The sequence below is a fragment of the Mustela nigripes genome, chromosome 4 (genome assembly GCF_022355385.1).
Source record: "Mustela nigripes isolate SB6536 chromosome 4, MUSNIG.SB6536, whole genome shotgun sequence".
Lineage (NCBI taxonomy): Eukaryota > Metazoa > Chordata > Mammalia > Carnivora > Mustelidae > Mustela > Mustela nigripes.
Genome location: NC_081560.1, coordinates 133,584,509 through 133,599,373, shown reverse-complemented (window position 1 = coordinate 133,599,373; position 14,865 = coordinate 133,584,509). Strand labels below are relative to the sequence as shown.

At 35.5% G+C, this 14,865-nt stretch overlaps 1 protein-coding gene and 1 pseudogene across 2 annotated transcripts in view; one reads left to right on the top strand and one right to left on the bottom strand.

Annotated features, from left to right (window-relative positions):
• The window catches only part of CTNNA3 (catenin alpha 3), a 1,804,468-nt gene that overhangs the window by 792,559 nt on the left and 997,044 nt on the right, over positions 1-14,865 (top strand). The gene's annotated exons all lie outside the window — the stretch shown is intronic.
• Positions 13,765-14,325, bottom strand: LOC132015215 (large ribosomal subunit protein eL19-like; annotated as a pseudogene).

The window sequence follows — 14,865 nt, the reverse complement described above, 5'->3', positions numbered from 1 at the left end:
CCCCCTGCTGTCTATATTCCCATCGCGTTAGATTCACTTCTCCGCACATCTACCTTTCAGAAAGTGATCGATTTTCTGAAAGAATTGCTGCTCTTCTTCTATCTCCTGTTGGGTTCATCGGTGTTTGGAATGGTTTCATAAGTATCTTAGCTGAACTCCTGTGACCTGATATTATCTAAGTCTGCTATTCCTCCGTCATCTTGACTCCTACCACACCAGTCCATATTTTCAGGTTTCATTGCATTACTCACCTTACTTTCTTCAGAGGTAGCCCTAAGCTAAATTTGGGAATAGGGAAAAATAACAGGCTCTTAAAGAATAACACTTAGTGGAAGACTTCTGAAAACTAAGAAGACTACATGGTTTTGAGGAAATATTTTTTTTTCCATTTTTTCAGTGGAAATCTTAAAACATACACAAAAGTAGAGGAAATAGTATAATAAACCTCAACTTCAAGAATTATCAATATTTTGCTAACTTTTTTTCATCTATCCCTACCCCTTTTTTCACACACACACACGCACGCACACCCTTTTTTTTCTTGGAGTATGTTAAAAACATATCTCAGAAATCATGGCACTTTACCCATATACCCATATATATTTAGTATGCAATTCTAACCAATAGGGACTTTTAGTTTAACCATCTAACATTATTGCACCTAACAAAAAAAATACGTTCATAAAATTGCTTTGTAGTCAAGATTTAAGCAAAGCACAGATATTGCATTTTTTTCATGTTTCTGAAATCCCTTTAATTTTTCAAGGCCATTAATTTGTTGAGAGATACCAGGTCATTTGGGCTTCATCTTGTTTCATGCTCTGCATTGGTTAATTGCTTCCCTTTGTGTCAGTGTCATTTAACTTGCAAGGAGTAAGTTTTAATAACACATATGTTGATCAAGTATCCATTTATTAATTTAAGCAGGCTATCTAGCTCCAACGGATACATACAACATCTATTTACTTTCAGTAGGAAATCTATGGCTTCCCAAACTTTTCAGTAAATTGAGAGTTAGAACTTAGAAAAAGAAATGTATATTTATTTTGTGGTATTTATACTGTCAAGAAATTCAGTAATGGGTCAAATGACAAGTTTGGGGATAGGAATTAATATTAAGGTGTCACAAGTCTATGTTGGTTTAATCTTCGTATTTACTAGTATTTCTATTCATACTTCCATCACACTTGCCCATAGTCAGCAAAAACAATTATTTGATGTTCCTTGCTAAACAAACCTAATTTTTGTTTTGATGTTGAGTTATTCTAACAAATGCTCAAAAAATTCCTATCAAGAGAATAAAAATCAAAAGTCACTTATAGTCATTGATATTAAGAAAAATCAGTATTCTAGCTTTTCATTTAGAAAAAATTCCATGAAGGAATTTGTAAGAATGTAAGGCACACTGTAAAATTTATAGTCCTGTGTATATATTCCCAAATTTCTTATAATTTCTTACAGTAAAGCGAAAGAGTTTTAGAGTAATTATAAACATCTCTTAACCAAATTTTCACCTTAATATTTGATGTTCTACTTTGCATGTATGGCTGTGTTTTGAATATAAAGCCAGTATTGTTTAAATGCTATCATAATAAACATTTTGCTATATTTGCTTCATATATATTCTGATGTAACAAGAATTTTTAAAGAAAAAAAATTCTGTTCTGACCCATTTAGGTTGTTTGACAGAATACCATAGACTGGATGGTTTTTAAATAACAGAAATTTATTTCTCACAGTTCTGGAGTCTGGGAAGTCCGAGGTCAATAAGCCAGCAGTTTCTACGTCTGTCGAGGTGCTGCTTCCTGGTTCATAGGGATGCCCTCTTTTCTTTATAACTTCACATGACATAAGGAGAAAGGGATCTCTCAGGGGCCTCTTTGTAAGAGCATTAATCCCTTCTTGAGGGCTCACCCTTTATGACCTAATCACCTCCCCAAAGCCCCACCTCCAAATACTATCACACTGGGGATTAGGTTTCAACATATGAATGTGGAGGGGGCACACAAACATTCAGTCTATAGCATTTTCTATTTTCTATTTTATTTTTAAAGCATGGTATATAATACTTCCCATTGAGTACACTAGTTTGTTTTAAAATCTTCCTTCTTGAAAATATATCAGCATTAAGGATTAATTTAATTAAGCATTAAATTCCCCAGCCACCAGGTGGGGAAAAAGAATAGAAATCTGGATTTGGATTAAAAACCATAATGTCCTACTGGTTAGTTTTATTTTTGTTTTTGAAACAGTAAGTCTGATATTTTTGATTTAATGCTACAGACCTAAAAGATATGAAACTTCTGAGAGAAGAGGAACGCAGCATAGGTTTGCAATATAGTGGCAGGGAATAGGAGCCTGAGTCCTTGTATTATGGTAAAATGTATCAGTCTATTTGAGGACTCTTTCAAACTGGGCTGGAGAAACCTTCTGTGTATTGTCAATGATTAATCCCGATTGAAGACTTGTTCCCTTAAGAGTGTGGGGAATGCTTAGGAATCTCCTGAGACTAACAGCAGAGCCCCCATGTGGCAAAACTGTGACTCAGGCAGAAATTGACTTAGTCCCTGGAAGCAAATGCTACAGGTCCTTAATAATAGTAAAATTTTTTTATCTGTCCTGGATTGAGAATTTATTTATTCTATGAATATCTACCAAGCTCTTCTGCTGTTCTTTGTGCTGAGAATACAACAGTGAATAAGAAAAAGTGCTTACCATCAGAGGACTTGCCTTCTAGTTAATAAGATGATAAAAAATAAGCACCATAGGCACACAGAGCAATGCCAAATAGAAATAGTGGTATGAAGACAAATAACAGAGGATATGGGGTTGTGACAGTTTGATAGAAAAGTCAGAAAATCCCTTTCTGAGGACTTCAAATTTGAGAGCAAGTAGGAAGCAACTAGTGTGACTTTCTCTTTGGGATTTTCATTGATCACCACCACCGTTCTTTGCCATGCCTTCAGGCAGCCACTGCTCCTGGCCCCCACCCCTCCCTTAACACACCAGCTCCACAGAAGGCATGTTCTTTTTTTTGGGAGCAAACAGCACAGCTGAAAGTTTAAACAAAATTTCAAGAAATGAAAAAAAAAAAAAGAGAGAGAGAGAGACTTAGGAGATCACACAAAAAGAACACACAGAAATATAACTCACAATATGAATCTGACACCAAGTTGGCTTTCATAGACCCAGTTTGCTGAAGAGAGTTGACACCAGGAATATTTGCCCCATCACAAGTGATACCACCCACGCAGACACTGTTGCAATCTTCATCATGTATATTAGATCCTCACACAGCAGGCCTATGATTTGAGCAAGTTTCACACATACAATAAATTCACACACAAAATAACTTTTTTTCTAAGTACCTCTTTACCTCGTAGTGATTTTCTCTCATCTCCAGTAGTTTATCCCTGGATGCCTATAGTGACCCACTTCTTTCTGGATATTTTTTCTATTTAGCAACAGATGAATTCTACGATATTAACTGATAATGGGTTTAGAGTATTAGCTTTCTCAGTGTACTTGAAATTTAACAGGTCAATTAAGGAATGGAAAATATTAAGGAATCATTGAGAACTGAATTTTATGTACATAGTTTGAGAAGCATATAGGAGAAAAGACTTGTGCTGAAAATATCCATATTGCTTCTCCTCAGCTTCTTCAATTACTCTTTTCGGGTTCAGTGACTATTTTATCTACCATTTTTTCCTTATAATATTTCTGAATTTTGTTGATATTTTCATTTCTTGCTATTTTAACTGAAGATTAATATATTCTCTCTCATTTTCCTATTTCTTATTACTATAGTAATAAATAAATAGTACTAAATTAAAGATGACCATGTAAACAATGATGCGGCCAGATTAAATGGTGTCCTGGATTATGTTCCCATTCTCATTCAACCTTTTATTTTCCTTGCATTTAAGAATTGTCCCTATTTTCTCTCTCTCCCTGTCTTTCAAATTTGCTTAGATTTTGCCCATATATAGTGCGAGTTGTTATTCCCAATATTTTAAAAGATTTTTCAAGTGTTTAATTTTTCCAAATAGTTCTTTCAGATAAAGCCTTCCTTCCTTTGCAGCACTCTGTTTCTCAAATATCTAATATGAGCTGTATCTCATTATGGCTGTTAACCTAGTATTCCCCTTCTCCATTCTCCCCTTTCCTGGATCCCATATATTAATTTTCTTAGTTTACCACTGATTTTGTTGAGATGCATTTGATATAAAAATTCTGTGTCTCAACTTTTTAGTTTATCCTAACTGATTAATAAATTGGATGTATATATCACAATTGGAAATCATTTTCCCTCAGAATCTTTTAGCCATTGGTTTACTATCTTCTTACACCCACTCTTGCCATTGAGAACCAGGTTCTATTCTGATTCCTAATCCTTTGTGTATAATCTTTGGAAGATTTTGTGATACTTTATTTTCTCTGGTATTTGGAAATTATACAAGGGTGTACTTTGATTTGGGGCTTTCATCATTCATTGTGCTGAGTATTCAATAGACCTTTTAAATCCAGCAACTTGTGTCCTTTGGTTATGTAAAAATTTATTTTTGTCTTTTATTTTAATTATCGGTCCCCATTTTTTTTGTTCTCTCTCTCTTATTCTGGAACTTTCATTGGACAGATTTTGGATTTCCTGGATTGATTCTTTGTTGCATTTTTTCTACTATTTTTCCATCTCTTTATATTCTTGTCTTACTTTCAAGAGATTTCCTCAGCTTTATGTTACAATACTTTATCTATTTATTAAAAATTTAGAACAGTTGTCAGCAAACTATGGCACAGCCAAATCTAACAATGATGCTGTTAGGTCAAATGGTGCAAATAAGTTAAACTTTTGTAATTCCTTTAGTTATTCATGCTCACCCATTTATGTATTATCTATGAATGCTTTCATTTATTAATGGCAAAGTTTAGAGACTTCAAATCCTGTAACCCTACAGTATTTGCCATGTATCTCTTTATAAAAAAAAGTTGGCTGATCCTCTACCTCCCCCAATTTAGGTGATCATATTTGTTATCTATAGGAGCTCTTTTTTGGTTTTCTTTTTCTCCTTCTTCATTGTATACTGTTTTATTTCTATAAATGTGATATCTTTCTGTTTTTTGGTTTGTTTTTTTTAATTTAAATTTTATTTATTTATTTGTCAGAGATAGAGAGCACAAGGGGGGGAGGGGCAGACAGAGCAGGCAGAGGGAGAAGCAGGCTCCCCACTGAAAAGGAAGCCCATTGTGGGACTCCATCTGGGACCCTGAGACCATGACCTGAGCAGAAGGCAGATGGTTAACCAACTGAGCTACCCAGGCATCCCTGTGATATCTCTTTTTCACTCTAAGATATTATACAGAGTATTTTGGTACTATACATTTGTAGAAATGTCACTATTTCCTCTGAGGTATTTAGTTTGTTTTGGTCCCTTTTATGCTGGAAGCTTTATTCAGATGTTAAGTTTCTCATGTTCTTATTCAGATTGAGTGAAGCACTAAAAGCTGAGAGAAAGTTCCTTGTGAATGGGTAGGGTTTTGGCTATGCACTTTTGTGGGACTAAGATTTAAAAAAGAACTTGCTTTTTCACTGAGGAATCTTCAGATACATGAATATAGATACTTTCCCATGGAGTTCCCCAACCTCCTTCACTGTAGCTGGAGGCTACCAGTGTTTTGGGGACAAAGCAGGAGAAGGATGCTGAGGTCCCCAAGTTCATTATGTACATTCTCATTTAATTTTCCTGTTTTCAATCCCAAACTTCAGTGCTTTGCCTCATATACTTTGATCTAGCTTCTCATGTTTGGGTTTACAGAAAAAAAAATTTTTCTTTTTCTCTGCTGGAAGAAATGAGTAGTAAGTAGTGCCCTAATCTGCTCAGGCTGACTCTATAACAGATATCATACACAGGATGGCTCACACAACAGAAATAGTTTTGAAGGTTGGAAGTCTGAGATCAAGGTGTCAGCATGTTTGGACTCTTGGTGAGGTTTCTCCTCCTGGTTTGCAGATGGACACATACTTGCTATATTCTCACACAGTGGAGAGAGATCATCTCTCTTGTGTCTCTTCTTTTTTTATTTTTTTAAGATTTATTTATTTGACAGAGAGAGACATAGGGAGAGAGGGAACACAAGCAGAGGGAGTGGGAGAGGGAGAAGTAGGTTTACTGCAGAGCAGGGAGCCGGAAGTAGAACTCTATCCCAGGGCCCTGGGATCCTGACCTGAGCCAAAGGCAAGCGCCCAATGACTGAATACCCAGATGCCCCTCTTGTGTCTCTTCTGATAAGAGCACTAACCCCATTCATGAAAATTTCACCTTCATGACCTAATTCCCTCCCTTTGGGGAGGGAATTACCAACCTCCAAATACCATTATTTTGGGCATTACCACTTTAACATACGAATTTGTGGTGGGAGGCAGGGGGAACACAAACATTTGGTCCACGGCAGATTGTTTCTTGATTTCTTGGGGTGAGGATAGGGATCTGGCACTCTTCATGGATACTTTAAACCAGTCCCCATATTTTTAGTGACCCCACTTTCTGAAGCCTCTGAAGACTTTGTTGTACAACATAGTATCCCCTTTAGGAAGCACTTAGGTGTAGCTTTCTTGACTCTACTTATTTATAATATAGTCTATGTTTTCCAAAACTTTGTAGAAATCATTCATCCATTCTTATCTCCCCTTTATCCTCATTTGTTTCTTTTGTTATTACATGAGTTTTAAGGGGAAAGGGGCAAAAAAGTGTGTAACGTCATGTTTCAGATATAAATTTCTTATGACAGATTACAGGCATGGCAGGTGATGATGGGGGTGTGGGAATGTTTCTTCGAAAGAATGAGTTTATAATTTTATAATGAAACAAAGAGATTTACATAAAATACTCTGAACTGAGTATATATCACTTTTTTGTATCAAAATTTTGGTTTTGATGATCAATTATACTTTAGAATGACTTTTCAAACTAAAAAAATATATTTTGCTCTTTTCAAATGTATGTTTGTGACTTATTAGTAAAGAATTAAAAAAAATTGAACTTGATATATATGTATATGGTGTGGGTAGAGTGCTGTGTGTGTGTGTGTGTGTGTGTGCTTATATTTCTAGGAAGTAGAGCTTTACAAATAAATATAATATTTCAAATGGCAACTATTTATTTATGAGTTTTGTGCTTCTGATAGCGCAGTGTGTGCATTTATTCAAAAACTAGTAATAGGTATCATACCGTCATATAAATTGTTCCCTCTATTCATCGGCTGTATTCAAGACCAGAGTTTTTCTTAAAGGAAACAGCCTACATTAATTCTTTTTTCTCCTTATGGTATTAGTTAAAATCATGAAAATATTTTTGATTTGGTATATATACCTTTCGATCTTGGGATTTTCCTTCTAAGGTACTCTAGGTTTCTCTCTGGAGAAATGAAAATAATTAAACATGTCATCACATGTTTAGGCCATTAGTCCTAACTGTTAAGCTTTGTAGGTTTTTTGTGGATACTTTCTAAAGGCCTGAGAGGTTTTGTATAATTTCAAGTGGCTTATAAGCTTTACAAGTTAAACTTGGAAAATATTATAGTAATACCAAGTAATAATGATATAAAGGATTAAAGAATCATAAATTGGAAAGACTTTTGAGATGATTTTGTTAAACCACATTTTATATATCAGAAAACTGAAACCCAGAGAGATGAAGTGACTGGCTCTCTTCATATATGATATGGATATAGGAACTTTGTGTGCAACCTAGTTCCTTTGACTTTAGTGTATTTTTTTTTTTTACAACTATTTTGTCTTCCTTGAATCCAATCCAAAGTCTTTATACCATGTGAGAAACAAATGTTTATTATAGATTGCTTTTTTCCCTAGCCTCAGATACATTTATCCAGACAACTAAAACTTAAAATCTGTTTTGTTAGATAAAAATGAAATGTCATGAACTATTTAAGTTTATTTTATTTCCATTATAAAAGTAATATATATGAATTATAAAACATAAGAACCATGCTCTTACCATCTAAAGGCAATCCCTATTAGTATTTTGGCAACTATACATATTTTTGTTAACTTGAATTGAATATATAACATTCTTTGAAATGGGCAAAACAATTATTTTAAATTCCTTCTACCACTGGAAATTTAGTTTATGGACAATCTTTATTGATGTCGAATAGTTCAGATTCATCTTCCTTCACGTCACTGAAATGCAAATTATTGGCTCTGAAAAAGAAATAAATAGCTAGTATTCTAATGCACATTGTCTCTCTCCTATATGGCTAATACAATCTTTTAAATAGCAAGTTATCCCATGCCAGGAGTAAGATAAAGAGAAAAGAATTTTTGCTTCTTTTTGAGATTTGATGAGCCTTTGGTGGAATGGCCTGAAGGTCAATTCCAGAGTGGTCTGACTCTCTCCTTAAAACACTACCACTGATTTGGTTATGTTACTGTTACTGTTACTGTTACTGTTACTGTTACTGTTATGTTACTGTTCTCACTTCCGGTCAAACAGCAGATTCATCCTTATGACACACACGATTCTAATTTGATTCATTTTATTAGATAAAGTCAAATAATCAGCTGTCAAGAAGAGCAAGAACCTTATTGGAAAGGGAAGTAGCTTCATTTCAGTGCCCGCACTGCTGTTTGCCATGTGCATCACCTCTCTTGTGTTCCCCTCTGTTCCGCCCTCAGGCTCTAGCTTATTCGTAATGTTTGCTTCCTGTGGAGTTGGCTTGCCATAATATCTTCAATGCGGTCAGGCTACTTCATGACTCCTTCAGCATCATTCCAATTCAGCTCATTTTTCCAATCCTTTCCGTTTAAAATTTTAGAGAGAACAGGTTGATACTTTTGTACCGTGACAACCCATAGATTGGGATCTGTCTTATGAGCTGGTTGTTTTTAAATAAAGTAATCACCCTGAGTCTAATAAGATGTGACAGAGGGTCGGTCCAGGGTTATTGTGAAGTTGGCAGGGCCATATTGTATGAGTCTTGGTAGGTGCTTCAGGTGAGGCTAATTGTAGCTGTAAAAGACAGTGAATAAAACCTGATTCAAAGATCCTTTACTGTTTGGTCCAAATCAACAATTTGTCATTACTTCCATTCACTATTCAATATGCTGTGCAACCCCTGATCCAGTCACACCACAGTATTCATCTAACTCTGAAAAAGCCATGTTTTAATATGCCTTAAGTCACAGTTTATGCTATTCTCTCTTATAAGAATAGCCTTCCCTCACTATCTATCAGGTGAAATTGTCTATAAAATATATCTCAAATGTTATATTCTCCATAAAACCTTCTCTAGGGATTTGGTAACTTCCTCATTAGCACTTTCAGGTTATTCACCGTACACATATGACATATAAATACATTGTATTATAATCGTTTATATGTAAATTTTTTCCGACCGAATATCCATTAAATTAAGGGGTGGTGGAATCTCATTCATCTCTAAATATCTCCTACTCACAGATAATACGTATACAATATGTGTTTCATGACAGGAAAAAAAAATAAGCATGATTCAGGGGGAGACACTTCTATAATAAGGAAGAGTCCCTGGTAGGAATACCTGTTGCTGGTTCGTAAATCTGTGTTACCCAAGATATGCTCAAGTGTAAGGGGACTGTATGTACTGAGTATGATGAATGTTCAAAATTTGGGTCAAAGAGCCAGAATACTAGTTTTTATTTTTCACCATTTGCCATTTCTGTTTGATTAAGAAGTGTTGCAGATGAATTTTTCTTGCTTCCTCATTCCCTTCCAACCTAAGAAATTTTACTCTGAGGACACTTTCATTTGTGTCTGAAGGCAATCACCTTGTATTCACAGAAAAACAACTCCTTATTTGGGGTTATCAAAATGTGAAGGGGTAGTTTGGGGACAAACTCTTTTATTTGGGGCTGGTTACTCTGTTTCTTACCTACAGTATTATTTCAGGGGACTTTTTGCCGTAATTGGGCTTTCATTAAGTTTTACTGGAATATCTGTCGCTTTTAAAGAGAAGGCTTGCCAAAAATGTCAGGGAGTCTGGCTTTAGAAGCTGACTTGTAGAAGCCTGACCCAAAGGACTATTTGTAATCTGACCCCTGTGTGTGTACTTTGTGCCAGTTCCCATTCTAGGTGTTGGAGATAGTATTAAGAAAAAAGAAAACACATTTCTACACCCATAGTATTCATCATCCAGGATGGCTTACAGATAAATGACGTGTTGCAATGTGGGTAGTGAGTGCTCTCCTGAGGAAGCACAGGGTGCTATATGACTTCATAGCCATGGCACCTATCCAGATTCAACTTGCAGGATGAGAACTGAATTAAGTCCCAGTGAAGAAAAACTGCAGTGGTAAAGGTGAATGACGACCAAAAATGAGAGACTGATGCATTTAGCTAGAGCAGTGGTGAGGATATTTTCTTATTCATTTTGTGAGTTGTCAGCTTATTCTCAGCAGAATTGGGGTTAGACAAGTTATGAAACTTAACCTAACTAGTATTCAGCATGGCCTGCCCCTCTGCGCAAACATCTGTAACATTAGTCAATGAAAAACCAGGTAAGAATTATTGGTCAGTATCTTCAGAAATTCACTTCAGGGCATCTTTGGAAATCTGCACTACCCTTTCCTCCTAAACCCATGTTAAAACAGATGAGGTGCAACGGTGACAGCTTGGATAAGATTCTTGTCCACAACTACCATAACTTGACTGAGATAAATGTGGACCTGTTGTCAGAAATAATTGTATCTGGCAGCTTATATGCTGCAAAAAACTGGCATGGAGTCACATTGTCACGGTAGAGACTTGAGGTCGAAGCAAAAGCACTTAGAGCCATTGTGAGAAGCGGTATCCTGAAGGGAAAAGTTTTTATCTCATAATGCAAAATCAATATGGAATCCCGATCCACATTTTTTTTTATCTTTTCCCATGGGAAAATTTGGTGTCTTAGGCAGTTTATGCCAAGCAGCCTGCCCTGTGACATGCACTACCTTCTTTCAGACTTTTCAATATCACAATCAATTTGAGGCCATCAGTTGGAGTTGCTTCTGTCCAAGGCTTTCAAGCAGACAATTCCCAGATGTGCTATGTGTACTGAAGCCAGGATAATGTCTTCTGGAATAATAATATGACTTCTCTACAAAATGCATCCCTCATGGAAAAAGAAAAGTTAAAAAAACAAAACTCATGTTGATGTTTTGAGATTTTAAAATTTTTAGTCAGTTTCTCTGGTAACCTTCTCCATGTCTACTTTATGACAAAGAACAAGTTGGGTTCTTATTAATATAATCATCTTGTTACATCAATCTGAACATAAGAATCAAGGAAGACGGGGGCACCTGGGTGGCTCAGTGGGTTAAGCCTCTGCCTTCGGCTCAGGTCATGATCTTAGGGTCCTGGGATCGAGCCCTGCATCAGGCTCTCTGCTCAGCAGGAAGTCTGCTTCTCTCTCTCTCTGCCTGCCTCTCTGCCTACTTGTGAACTCGGTCTGTCAAATAAATAAATAAATAACACCTTAAAAAAAAATCAAGGAAGACTTCTTTTAAGTAATCTTCCAGTGGTAGTGGCAAATGTGTTTTAATATGTGCTAGGGATATTCTTTTTTTAAAAAAAGATTTTTATTTATTCATCTTTCAGAAAGAGGGAGAGGTAGAGGGAAAAATAGGTTCCCGGCTGAGCAAGGAGCCTAATGCAGATGTGGGGCTCTAACCCTGCATCCTGGGATCATGACCTGAGCTGAAGGCAGATGCTTAACCCGACTGAGCCACTCAGGCATCTCAATAGATAGTCTTAGCTTTAAGATTTTGATAGTGTTCTCTGAACTATAATTGATGATAAGATGAGTTGAAAATTTAAATCATGGTACAAATGCATCAGATATATTAATCCCATAGTTTCCAACATGAATTCTTGTGAGTTTCAAATTGGGCAGGAGCCTAATAGAGGTTTCTGTATTTAAAGATAGAAAACCTCTTGAAATGCAGACTTCAGGAAACAAATGAAAGGGTAGCAATGCCTTCAATTTAGTTGATGCAACTATTTTTTAAAGAGACGAGAAAAATTATCCTTTATTTGTATATTATGGATTGCCCAACTGAAATATCTAAGAAATTAGATTTGGTTGAAAATTAGATATTAAAATATTAGATATTAGATTGAAAAGTTATTGGGACCAGAAAGACAGTAGAGTAACCAAGAAAATTAAAAACTTACATATGCAAAATAGCAAAATAAATTACTTCCTGTTTGTTTTTGAACCGATTATTGTTAGTAAAACAGAAAAAGAACCATTTATAACCTGGATAAACAGAAAAAGTCTTGTAAATTATGAATTACTTCTGACTAAACTTAAGTGGTGTCTACAAGCTATACCATGAAAGTAGAGACCAAAACAGTAACGATAACAATAAAAATGCTACTGAGGAACAGAATATAGTGGTTTCTGAATTGGAGGACTCAACAGGCTAAGTTAATCTGTGTACAAATTCAATGCAACATGATAAAAAACCTCAACAGGAATTTTTGTGTTTAATTCTGTGCTTTAATAATAGTTTTCATCTTAAAACATCCTATTGTGTAAATTTCCAACACATACAAAAGTGAAGAGAATAATATAATGAACTTTCCTATAACCATCAACCATAACAGTGTCAAAAATTATTAGCACGTGGCCAAACTTATTTATACCCACTTATCACTCTACCCGCATTTTGAAGCAAATCACAGACATCATATAATTCATCTGTATGTAACTCTAAAAGATAAGCCCTCACAAAAAAATTGCCAAAAAAAAGTATTGTGATATTATCCAATTTTAGAATGTTAGCAAAAATTTGATGGCTTTGAATCAGATACCAATCAACATCAAATTCAATATGCATGCACACAAAAGGCATGTGTTTTTCTTAGTATACATCTAAAATTTCCTTTAAACTATAAACTCTCCCTTCCATTTTTCCCTGTACTTTATTTGTTAAAGAAACTGTTATTTGTCTCATAAAATTTCTCATGTTCTGTATTTTGCTGTGTGTGTCTTCATAATATCATTTAAAAATTTCCTCTGACCCCTATTTTCTATAAGCTACATATCTAGACATAGATGTTTAATCAGATCCCATTTGATGTTTTGGAAAGAATACTTAATTTAGGATGTTGCGTTCCTTCCATTGCACACTAATGAACTCACACTAATGAACTCACAGTATCTAATATCTCTTTGTTATGATAGATCTATGAGTCTATAGGTGATTGGCCTGATTCATCCATTATAAATTTAGTTCTTTATCAATTTTTCACCTGATAGTTTATCTGTTACTGATAACTATAATATAAATCTATTTGTTCAGGAGATACTGCAAAACAGTAAGACTCTAATTCTATCATTCCTTTTTCATTTATTGGCTAAGATTCGTTTATAAAGAATAGCCTTACTATCTCAAGTGTTTATGTTGAGGCATATATAGAAAAGGTGTAAAAAATGCCTGACTCTCCCACTTTAATTATCAGTTTTCAGAATAATATGTCAGTTCTCTAAAATTCTCTAGAGATGATTACTGAGTTGTTTTATGTATCATAACAGCATGAATTTTCTCATATTAGTTATTTTTCCATCCAGTGCAGTTATTTTTATGATTTTGAATTTATCTCATCTTTGCCAATAGAAATCTCTTCAATTTTGTTTCTTTGAGGCAGATAAAGATTTGTTTTATTGAATATGTGTGATCTGTATAATTGCTGAAGCCACTCTACATAGACAAAAGAGGAAATTTTATTTCTTGGTATCTTCCTCCTCGAACAGTCTTGATGATTCCTTCTTGGGCTGGAGCTGCTCTTCACAGTGCTTGGTCTTAGCTCTGTGGGCCTCAGCCTGGTCAGCCAGAAGCTTCTTGTCAGCCTTGTCTGCCTTGAGCTTGTGGATGTACTCCATGAGAGTCCATGTGTTTTTGAACATGTTACCCTTCACTTTCAGGTATAGCCTGTGGTACAGGTAGTGGCCAATCCTTGTAGATCCAAGTATCTTCTGAGCAGCAGGTACTGAATTCTCATCCTCCTTCTCAGACTTTCAAGCACTGGCAGTAGCTTTTCTCTCACTGATGCCCATATGCCTGCCCTTCTGGCAGGCCATAGTGTTCTTCTGGCACCGAGCCCGGGAATGGACCATCGCAGGGTTCCAGATGCTCAACCCATCTTTGATCAGTTTCTGGACATGCTGACGGGAGTTGGCTTTGGTGATTTCACTGGTCTCATTGAGGTCTTTTCAGCTCTTCTTTTTGCCACAGAGGAGGACACTGGAAGCAAGCATCTTCTGAAGTCTGAGCATACTCATGCCTGCAGCCACAGTGGCGAAAGGAAAGACAGGCATCTCTTAAATTTTTTTCCCAAGTCCTTTGGAAATGATCCTTGTAGGCATTGACTCATCCTCACTTTTTGGTAGGACAAGCAGTCCCAGGATCTTCTTTTCTATTTTTTGCCCAAACCAGGAAATAGTCATGTCTCTAAGGCACCTTGTAACTTTTGTAGGAAACAATGTTTGTAGTCTACAGTTTGGCCACTGGTGAAGCTCATTGCATTGCTACTTAGTTGGTCACTGTTTCTAGGCTATTTCCAAGTGTTTATATTTCTGATTCAAATTTCAGTTTATGGGTTTTTTTTTCTATATTTCTTTCATTTAACATATTTAGCTCTTTTCTCTTAAACTAACAATCTTGGTTCCATTTGAATGTATATACTATAATTTAAGAAAAACTTTAGAATGACAACAGTCATATTATTTATAATGTGATTAGTAAAAATAATTTGAAGTTTCTTAAAGTTCTTAGTTTATGCTACTTAAAAATAATATGTGTATGGTTAATATATCAATTCATAC